Below are 10935 nucleotides of genomic sequence, written 5' to 3' on the forward strand. Positions count from 1 at the left end.
TTTGCAGAGCTCAGACCCCAGCTCAGGTTCCCAGACTCCAAATCTGGGAATGCTTTCCATGAGATAATGTCATTGCTCAGGCCCACAGTACAATTTATTTATGTTGATAATAGATAAACTAAAGGTGCAAATAACAAGATGATAAAATTCTTTTAACATCCCCAGTCTGGAGGCTCTCCCTGTGATTCTTTTAGCAGCTCAGCAGCTTCCAGGCAGACATTTCTAGCGCTCTAATTGCAACCGTTTTAGAGTCACACGACAGGCCTACCCTAGGCCCCCAATCTATGGACATCAGTTACTTTTGGAAAAGACACTGGAGTTCGCTTCTGTGGAGGTCAGAGTCACACACTCACAACACACACTTCAATCTATCTGTGTGGTGTTTGGTCTAGTTCAGTGGCTCTCCACCGTCCCCCCCCCCCCCTGTCTCCCCCCACAGGAGATGGGATGTTTGGCAATGTCTAGAGGTATTTTTGGCTGTCAAAACTGCTAGGGAGGTGTTACTGGCATCTAGTGGGTACAGGACAGGGATGCTGCTAAATATCCCACAATTCCCCCCGCCCCCCCAAAAATTAGCTGGCCCAAAATGTCAATAACGCGAAGGTTGAGAAGCCCTGGCCTATTTAATTCTATTAAACACACACACACACACACACACACACACACACACACACACACACACACACCCCTGAAGTTTCATAGGATTAAACTGACCTTGGAGATTATGGCAAAGTAATGAATTTGAAGGTATTCTCCAGAGAGTCTACTGTTTATCTGCCAATATTTATTTATTTACAAGTTACCTGACCCGTTTCCAATTATGATTTTGGCTTACCGTAAATGTACACACAGGGCAGTCCAAGCGAAAAGTCTTCTTTACAGATAAGACTATTAAGACAGTGGGGAGAAAGCACACACACTCAACTCCTGCTAGTCACTGGGGATTTTCTGTCATAATTCTTTAAAATTCACATTGATATGTCTTCTCTACTTTTTAAGCACTTTGTTGTTACAAGCCAGGTTTTCATTTATTCTAGCCCAGTAAGAATTAGAAGAGAAGGTTTGATGAACTTTTAAACAGTTACCGCCCTGCCTCAGTGAGGAAGTGGGACCCTTGGGTTTCCAGACAGAGTTCAAATCTTCTTTTGGCTGAACTTTTAAGAGAGAATGGGGCTACTTTTCAGCCTGGAGTAGGAAAAAAGGATAGTGGTTGAGTAAAGCAAGGGCAGGGGAGCTGCATGAGAAAGCTGTTCAATTCGTTCACAGGTGGTGGGGGTGGGGGCCTCATTGCTTGAAACGCTGTCAAATTCCAGAACCCAGAACGTCAGAGACCATTGTATACAAATACGAGTGCAAAAATACCATCTATCCATGGGTATGATGTATACTATACTACTACAAAAGTGTAAAATAAGAACTCTAGAAGAAACTTCGTTATTTATTCTCTATTATAATACATAATGCCTCTAAACCATAATATAGTATAATGCCTGTTATACTTTTCCTGTGTTTACAGTATCTGCAGACCGACAGTTCTTATACAGAGCTAGCTAGTTTATCATTTTCAATGACATTTTACGTTATCCAATAGAATCCTAATACAAATTAAGTATTTTCTATCAAACAAAAGTAAAGTTCCTGGCTCCTGTCTTCTGTGCATGTGTGTATATACATATGTGTGTGTACACACACACACGGCAACAAAGTAAACGTAAAAAACAGAAACCATAAAAATACAACAAGAAAATTTTCTAATCTTAGGCTTTGGATGACCTCCTAAAGCATGAAGTAGAAGAAGGCAGGAATACATAGGAATACTGATAGATTTGAGAATTTTTGCAAAAATTTAAACTGCACTTCAGTGTTTAGTGCTCGACAGGGTTTTATGTGCATTAAGTGGTTTGGGGGGATAACTAGGTGGTGGCAGAGCAAAGCCTAAGTTATTACGTACCTGCTGCCATGTCATTCACGTCTACATGTTGAATGATTTACCTCAAAGCAGCTTTCGATTTCAGCTTATTTCTGGGACTCTTACTCACTTATACTAATTGTTATCTTTTCCCTTTAGCGCACCTGTCATTTAGCCTTTTTGAAAATCTCACCAGTTACTACCTTTATTTTATGTAAGAGGAACACCACTGTGTGTGTGTCTGCTTAGGCACGTCTAGAGCTTGGGAAAGACCCACCAGAATATGCCGAGGTAACAACTCCACAAACTTGAATCCCCCCAAGACTCCTTGGACCCCATGTGCCAAATCTGTGCTGATGAAATACTGGAACTCCATGTGTTCACTTTCCCCATAGTCAACTCAGAAAATGAATTTGAGGTCACAGGGAAAGACGTTTCATGCAGTCCCACGTGCTAGGCTCTGCACGAAGCTCTTTTCATGAATTATTTCATTCAGTCTTCTCAATAGTGTTACCAAATAGGCATTACTAGCTGCATTTACGAAATAGGGCAACTGAGGCTCTGAGAGACTAACTTGCCTAAGGTTCCTTAGTTAAAAAGGAGCGTTACTTCCTACGTGTTGGAATCTAGGTCTGCCTGGTTCCACCTTCTTCACCATCTTAAGAGTGAGGAAGAGTATGTAAATGGAGCTGTAGTCTACCGATGAATCACAAGCTAGAGTATTCTTTTCCATAGAGTTTGACAGGTATAGGAGTGTTAGACAATTATTCGGTTAAATTATTTTAATGACGGCATAAATACCTAAAACATGATTTTCTGTGACACCGATTTTTGAGTGTTATACAAACATCTTAATAACCAAGCAACCCCTGGTACAGGAAGTTCAGTGGCTCAATCTACTTTAGCCTTCTAAAGCCCGGTCAGTCAACAAGAGCTCACAGACCCAATCCTACCCACTCCCTGGTTTTGTGAGGCCCACAAGCTAAGAATGTTTTTATATTTTTTAATGGTTGAAAAAAATTAAAGTATTTTGTGACACATCAAAAGTACATAAAATTCAAAGGTCAAGGCCCATAAATGAAAGCTTTTTAGAACACAGCCAGGCTCATTTGTTTACATTTTCAATGGCTGCTTTCGTGCTCCAGCTGCAGAGCTGAGTTGTGGCAGAAACCGGACAGTCTGCACAGTCTCTGATATGTGCTATCTGGGTTTTTTGAGAAAATGGCTTGCTGACCCCTGTTCTATGCCACTCACACATTCAAGTGTGATTTGGGTCTCTGCATTTTTTCTATGAAACTCTGAAGAAATGTCAAACTCTTTTTCCCCAGAAAGAACACTGTAGTAGTCTTGCTCTGAAAACATTTTGACAGCCTGGGTGGATTTGAAATGACACCATTAGGTTACGGATCCAGTGCCCAGTCAGTCAGTCCAGCTTGAAAGTCGGCCTCCCTCACTCATCTAAATACATTAGAGTCACCTCTAGATGGTAAAGCTGGGCCTTACTACCAACCTATCCTTCCGTTATTCATCTTGACTGCGTTATGGGTTTAGTTTCACATATGAGTTCATCCAGGCTTCTTGAATCATTTATAGGGGTTTTCATCTTCGCTCTCAAACTCTCACACACTTTCTCTGCTTTGAATTTTTTTCAACATAAAGCTCAAAGTACAAAATGGTCTACACATGTAAAATAAAGCCTGTTTTTTATTTTTTAGTTTTTTAACTTTATGAAATCAAAAATTTAAAAAATTGCCTAAATATTGCTTTTTCCTGGGAAACTAAACTTCACATTGCAGGTCACAGGAGAAAATACCTTCCTATCCAGTGATCTCAAAGCACCTCTGGTGGAGAGATAGAACAAGGCAAAGAACGTCTATTTATTTTTAAACACTGTTTACTTCTTGGGGGAAATACTATTTAATGGAAAATATGAGACCAGTAAGAAATGAGTCTGAGGCTATTTCAATTCTGCCAATGACTCAGTTTGACTTTGGGCAAATCATCTTACCACTGTTGCTCTTTATCTGCAAAAACTGGACTTCGTGCCTATGGGAGTTGCATGGCTAATCAATGCCTGGAAAATGCGTAGTGGCAGATGCTACAAAAGTGCTGAGCCTTAAAAACAAAACCACCCCCACCCCCCATTTGTATTCAGTTGAGGTTGAGGTTGAGGTTTATTGTTATTTAACATTCGAAGGCCAACACTATGTGAAGTCCAGCGTGCTGCACAGGACAGATAATATCACTGTCCAGTAGGGATATTCTTTTTTAAATCCAGAATTTTGGACTTTTCCCCCCTTTATTGTGGTTTGGGATTATTTTAGAATCCAATAGTATATCTACACAAAAACATTAAGCTTTAAGTTGAAAAACTATCGATTAAAAAAATCTAAATAAACCCCCCCCAAAAAAATTAAAAAAGGCCTCCCTGCCCCGCCAAGAAACCTCTCAAAACAAGAATTCTTCTGATGTTTTTTTTCCCTTCCTGCAGTTCTCCATGTTACAGTCCTTGGAGGTAGAACAGGCATAAAATACTTTCACTAATAAAATATGACAAACCGCCGGATTATACGTGGCCGATTCCCAGCGATTGCCCTGCTACACAAAGCAGAAAAGTAAATGCCATCATCCCCCTTAGAACAAAAGAACTTAGGAATAAAAAACATGGAGAGGGGGGAGAAAGCAGCAATAAATAAAGGTGAGCGAAGGACCCCGTCCCCCGCCCCTCCCCAAAGCGAATGTGGGACTAAGTACGGCTAATAAAGTGGTTCAAGGGTAGTTATTTGGAAAGGGGGCGGGGTGGCGAGGGGGAGGGAGCGGGCGAGCGGCGGTCGGGGATTGCATGTTGCATTCGACTTGAGGTTGCATCTTTCTCCTGTTGCCTGGACCACGCTCCCCCATTGCAGTGCTTCTCCGTTGCTTCTCGTCGCTCCGGCTCTCGCGGCTTTTTTCTCCCACCCTCAAAACTGCTGTTGCACTGGAGGGAGTTGGGGCCGCTCCGGAGCCCCTTTGCAGCTCCTGCCGGCGGGAGGGGGAGTTAGGCTCTGGCCGCGGAGTTGGGGGGGCTGCAGCCGACTCCGGCCTCGCCTCGGCTGCAGCTACACAAGAGCCGAGCTGCAGCGCTGCACCGGCCCATCATTGCGGCGGCAGCGGAGTTTGGCCGCCGCTGCTCCGTGCTCAGCCCCATCACCGCCGCCGCCACTGCACTGGAGTTTGGCTGCTGCTGCCCTACTTCACTCTAGTTTAGTTTCACTCACTTTACATCCGGGTTTTTTCCCTAGGCAATGGGGGCCGCAGCACACCCCGTTCCTTAGGCAAAGTGAAATAAATTCGCCGCACCGACACGTCAAGTAGTCCGCCCGCCCGAGCGCCGCCGCGGGCCCCCGCCGCCCCCCCGCCGCCGCCCCGTCGCCCCCGGGGGGGACCCGTGCGTCCAGGGAGCCGCGGGCGGAAGCTCGGGGGCCCGGACCGGCTGCCGTACAACTCCGCCCGGCTGCCCCCTCCCTCCCCGCCATGCCCCTTTACCCCAGTGCCTCCTCTACCCCCGCCCTCGTCCCCGCTTTCCCAGCCCCAGTCCCTCTTGCCCGGCTCTCGGGAGCGGCGGGGGCGCGCACGGCGGCGGCGGCGGCGGGCCGGCGGGGCCGCGCGGCGGGCTCCCGCGCGGGCGAGTGTGTCTGGGCCTGGGCGGAGGGATCCCCGGGCTGAGGCGGCGGAGGTGCTGCGGCCCGGGGCCGGGTGGTGAATGGGCTGGTGGTGCTCGCTGCTGCTGCTGAGAGGAGGAGGAGGAGGAGGATGAAGAGTTGGGCTTGTTTGTCTCCCACAGTTTCTCTCCTGCTGCTCTGATTTCCCCCCTCCAATTCCGGCCCGGGGCCTGTGTGTGTCCCTCCTGGAGGAGGAGGAGGATCCAGTTCCTCCCCCCCACCCCCTCCTCCCCACCCCCCCCTTTGCCTGGGGAAGAGGAGGAAAGAAACAGCCCAGAGAGAGAGAGAGAGAGAGAGAGAGAGAGAGAGAGAGAGAGAGAGAGAGAGAGACACACACACACACACATACACACACACACACAGAGTGAGTGAGAGCGAGAGGAGGAGGAGGAGGGAGAAGGGAACAACCTACCATCTTAACACACTAATATCTAAAAAGTGCGAGAGGCCCAGAGCAGCAGCAGAAGCAGCAGCAGCAGCTCCAGCTTCTTCCCCTCCCTCCCCATGAAGAAGAGTTCCCTCCTCCTCCTCCTCCTGCTTCTCCTGCTCAGAGTTCCTGCCTCCAGCTGCCAGGGGGGACTGCCAGCCAGCAGGAGGGTGCAGTATCCCAGCTTTTCCATTCTCTCTTCTCCTCACTCTCCTCTCTCTCTCTCTCTCTCTCTCTTTTTTTTTTTTTCTTGAGTAGCTCTATTTCCCCTCCCTCCCCCTTCCCCCTCTCCCCTCCTTTCCCTCTCCCTCTCTCTGTCTTGTCTCTGGTATTTGTCTCTGGGAGGAACAGGGGCTGCTTGCCTGGAGTTTGTTGTGGGGGGAGGGGAGGGGTGTGTGGGAGGGAGGAGGAAAAGGGGGGTGTTCTCGCCAGGACCCCGCAGTCAACTTGAGATTTGAGCAATAACTTCCCCTTCGGGGCGCCCCCCTGCGTGCCCTTCCTATTTCTCCCCCCCTAAAAAAAGACAATGGAAAAACCTTGTCTTCCCCCCCTTCTTCCCCTCTGCCCTCCACCCCTCCCCAGGATAAATTGGAAGTAAGTTTATGAGCAGCCTCGGGAGCCTGGGCGCTGAGTGCAGGGCCGGAGCGGGTGACAGAGGCGGCGCGCCGGGGGTGGCGGGGAGGGGGCGTCACATTGTCCCAGTTGGGGGCCGGGGAGGGGGCCACCGGCGGGGGCGGGGGGCGCGGAGCCTTGTCCGCCCCCTTCGGCAGTCCCTCCGCCCAGGGATGGTCGCCTTGGCTCTCTCATCACCCTCCCCCCTCCCCGGGATGCTGTCGGGGGGAAGTTTTTATTATGATTATTTATTTAATTTTTTTTTTTTTTGGAAAACCATCTTGTTTGGTGACTGAGGGATCTGGTTATAAAAAAAAAAAAAAAAAAAAGCTGCGGCTGCTGACGCTGCCGGGCCCGAATGTGTGTGTGTGTGTTGGTGCATTTGTCTTGGGTAGCCGGAGAAGCGTTGGGGAAATTCCGCTTATTCTTCTTCTTCTGCAACTTGTTATTCCGGAGAGTCAGCCTGCACCCCTCACCCCGGGGCCGGCCCTCCCGCACTCGCCCCCGCCGCCCGCGGCTGCGGGGCGCCCCCGGGACCCCGTGCGGGCCGGGGTTGGCAGGCCGCTCAGAGAGGGGCCGCGGCCGCCCCTCCCCCGCCCGCGCCCCCGCCGGGGGGGAGGGGCGCGCGGAGTGGGACTCTTTCCGTTTGGTCCAGCCCCGTCGTGCACGCAGTTCCCAACACTTCTCGTCATCCTGTCTTTGGTCTCTTTATTCTGCTGAGCGGTGCTGTTAGGATTTCTTTTTTTTTTTTTTCCCTGACCACGTTCGCTATGGTGGGTAGCAGCAAGGTGGCACTGTTAGGGGAGGGGTTGGTATCTAGATTTGGGCACCGGGGGAAGAATGTCTCCTTTCAACTTTGTCTGTGGCTTGCACCCCCGGAGAAGGCCACACGCCGGTTGTGGGGTGCAGATGTGCCGAGAGTGATTTCTAAGTAGTTGAGTTGTTGAGATGAGGATACGGCTGCTCATGGTAGGCAGGTTTTGTTTTCATTGGTGGATCTAGTGTCATCATATTCTGGTCATATGTTGAAATATTCTTTGTTTAGGTCTTGAAGTAGGAAATCTCACTCTGCATGTCCACATTGTGTTGTTTTTAAATGTCTCTGCATGTATGGCTTTCTAGAATATCAAACGTGAGTTAAGGTCCGGGCCTGTGTGGGCCTCAGCACTGGCCTTGACAGTGAACTTTGTGGCTGTGTTTTGGATTTCAAAGATTTGCCCTATAGTGGGGGAGCGAGCTGTTAATTTTTGTTAATAGTAAGTGTTAGGAATGTAGATGCTTTAGCTGGGGACTTTAGAGAAGGAAGAACATTTATATATTAATAATTGATAGCTGAATATTAGAATCAGATTAATTTAGGCTGATGAAAGTTTTTTTTTTTTTTTTAAAGCAGTGTGCACTCTAGGAAGGAAGCGTTTTCATAGACATACTTTATAGGGGTTCTTTAGGGCAGGGAGCTGGAATATCTCCTTTTATAGAGGATGCTCATCAACATCTGTTGTTTCATTGAGGGCCTGGTAAAGGGACTGAAACTGGGGCTAAGACATCTAAGTGTACTTTTCAGTGTTTATGTTGTTTGTTTACATTTGGTGTTCACTCATGTTTGGGCAGTAGAAATAAATAGGTCAGCTTTTCTTTTGGTTTTGAAGACTAGCCCCTCCCCCCTTTTTTAAGTTTCACAATTTACTTGGTTTCATGGTATTATAGGAGACTGTTACTCCATTTTTACTGGAAATACTATTATTCATTTTGATTTTGGTAAGTTCCTGCCAATTGCCTTTTTCTGGCTCCACTTGTATATGGATCTGCATCATGGGCTTAAAGTGAACTGTAGGTGCTATTTAAAATGTCTGAAGAATGTGTTTTAAAATCTTAGGACATACCTTTTGATGGCAAAGAGGACACTTTTATGTGTAGTTACTTATGTTTATAAAAATATTTTTGTATTTAAAACTTACGTACATGTACAACTACCTATGTTTATAAAAAATTTCTGCATTTAAAACTTCTGTAGATGTACAACTAACTACCCTTAAGTGAGGAGCATGGTAATAGTGCAGAAAATTCTCAAAACACTAACTTCTGGCTAACACGTTAAAAATATTTTAGGTGCTCTTCTTTATGTTAGACGTTTGCTATTGTTAACATAATAGTATTTGCAGTATGACTGGCGTTGTTTGGCTGGCCATGATTGTCTTTTGCTTGAGTGCTTTTGATGACTTTTTAACAGTTTTTAGATAATTTTACAAGCTTTCTTTAAGCATTTTGCACTTTGGACTCAGGCAAGTCTTTATGGAACTGGAATGGTAATAGGTTAAAACGACTCCTACCTATGCCAAATTTTATTTTTAAGAGATGTAAGTGATGGACCGGGCCCTATTTCTTTTAGCTTTGAAGGGTCCAGCCTTTTTCCCATTCAATCATCTGGAAGGAGCTGCCTCAGAAATACTCTTCTTCTGCTTACATGAAGAACTCTAAATGCTATCCAGCAGGAGGTGCTACAGCAAGATAAAGCAAATCTCTGAATTTTGAGGGTCTTGCTACTTATAACAGCTCCACTTAGCTTCAACTAAGCAACAGAATTAACACCCTAAAGTTCCAGAAAGATTTTGAGTAAGTCCATTTGAAAATTCCATTAATAAATTACACTTGTTATTTAAACCTGAAATCTTTGAAGGCTTTTTACCTGCTTACACTATTACACAAAGTAGATTTGTTATTGTGGATACCTTAAGGATGCTGTTCTAGTTACAGAGTGCTGTTAGAATTATTTTATTTTGGAGTTATGTGCAGTGGATATACACAAAAGTAGTTGGTATGACTTGGGACATTTTGCAATCATCCCCATAACGTTCATACAAATAGGATTTAGAGTACCTGAGATTTTGGGAAGGGAGATATTGTATGAAGAAAATTTTATACTTTTTTGTGTTTATTTTTTTCTTGGACACCTGTCTTAATAGATAAATTCTTAGGCTCTTAGCTTTATAAATACATATGGTTGATGTATTTGAATTGGCCTCCAAAGGCTGAAACTCTTGAACTATAAGTAAAGTTATATTTGTGGGTATAGATCATTGCTTTGCTGATGGTATGTCCACTAGTAGTAATAACTCCATAAAGATAAAAGAAGTTTCATAGCATTTATAGTACATGGTTGTTTGCAACTCTTGTTAGTGTTAGGTGAATTGATTTATCACTGGAAATATCATGCTACTTGGTGGCTTGTAAAGTTTTATATTAAAGTTTAAAAACTTAGGAATGTATAGAAAATTTGATAAACCTGCTTTGAATTTTGCCTGTTTTCTAGACATAACGCTGTACTTTTTTTCTCAGTAAGATCAAATGAGATAATACACGTGCAGGTCCTTTGTAAATTGTCAGAAGCCATGCAGATGTTAAGTTGTTGATATAGGTAACTAATTAATACATGGACAGAAGCTCCTGTCTTTAAAATGTTAACTTTCTCCATCATTTGGGGAATGAGTGCATTAAAAGTGCACCTCGAACACCTTATGATTTTTTTTTTTTAGTACTGCTGTAGTTACCAAAAAGCTCTTTGTTACAGTTTTGAAGCTTTGTTTAAAAAATGCTGCCTAGGCAGTTTCTCCCAATTCAAGAAAAAGATTATTTTTCCTTTTGTAGATCTTGTGAAATGTGTATCTCCTATTAAAGTTTTTCTTCATTGCTCCATTGATGTGATAGCAGTTGATTTTACTGAATATGTAAATTCTCAACGCTTCTGTAGACCCTCATTAACACACAGAGTAACAGATGTCACAGTTAAGGTTTTGGTTGTTTTGATTGATTCTGCTAACTTTGTGAAAAATTCTTACTGAATCTTTCAGACTTGTTTCAAAGTAAAAAGACAATATACTTGTATGCATTAATATTAGGTACATGTGTATATATTTTTTTGTTTGTTTGTTTTAGAGGAGTGCATGAGGAAATGACAACTCAAATCTGGAGGGGTACACTGAAACATTTTTGTGTAAAAATAACTCAAAAGTTTAACGCTCAGAGGCTTGAGCTGTGGCTTTCTTAATAGACTGTTCACAAATCTTGACTGAAATAAAATAAAATATAGATAATTGGGAGTCCCTATGTTTATGAGCATATCTTAAATTTTAGAAGTGACTGTTCTTTGCGAAATAACCCCAATTAGTAATTAAATATACAAACTTGCTTCTGTGAGGAATGACAAACATTTAACTGTTTAGATAAAAATGAAACCTCTTAGGGTAATACTAACTTTTCATCCCACAGACAGTGAATACTAAAGCTTT

The 10935-nt window shown here is 44.6% G+C and overlaps 1 protein-coding gene and 1 non-coding gene across 22 annotated transcripts in view; one reads left to right on the forward strand and one right to left on the reverse strand.

The window, feature by feature from the left end:
- Positions 1-2234: 2234 nt before the first annotated feature.
- On the reverse strand, positions 2235-6136 carry LOC128780850 (uncharacterized). The gene is made up of 3 exons (XR_011651192.1): positions 6023-6136; positions 5494-5678; positions 2235-4927 (listed from the first exon to the last, which is right to left on the reverse strand). It is a non-coding gene; the product is annotated as an uncharacterized protein (transcript).
- PHF21A (PHD finger protein 21A) overlaps positions 5837-10935 on the forward strand; it is a 174442-nt gene continuing 169343 nt past the window's right edge. For 14 of the 21 annotated variants that reach the window (XM_045194236.2, XM_045194238.2, XM_045194231.2 and 11 more), the window contains exon 1: positions 5837-6207. The gene's annotated coding sequence lies outside the window, so the exon portion shown is untranslated. Of the gene's footprint in view, positions 6208-6323; positions 6632-6928; positions 7423-9038; positions 9263-10935 lie in introns of those variants that run through there. The other 7 variants (XM_045194234.2, XM_045194233.2, XM_045194237.2 and 4 more) reach the window with 3 other exon arrangements.

The sequence above is a fragment of the Desmodus rotundus genome, chromosome 5 (genome assembly GCF_022682495.2).
Source record: "Desmodus rotundus isolate HL8 chromosome 5, HLdesRot8A.1, whole genome shotgun sequence".
NCBI lineage: Eukaryota > Metazoa > Chordata > Mammalia > Chiroptera > Phyllostomidae > Desmodus > Desmodus rotundus.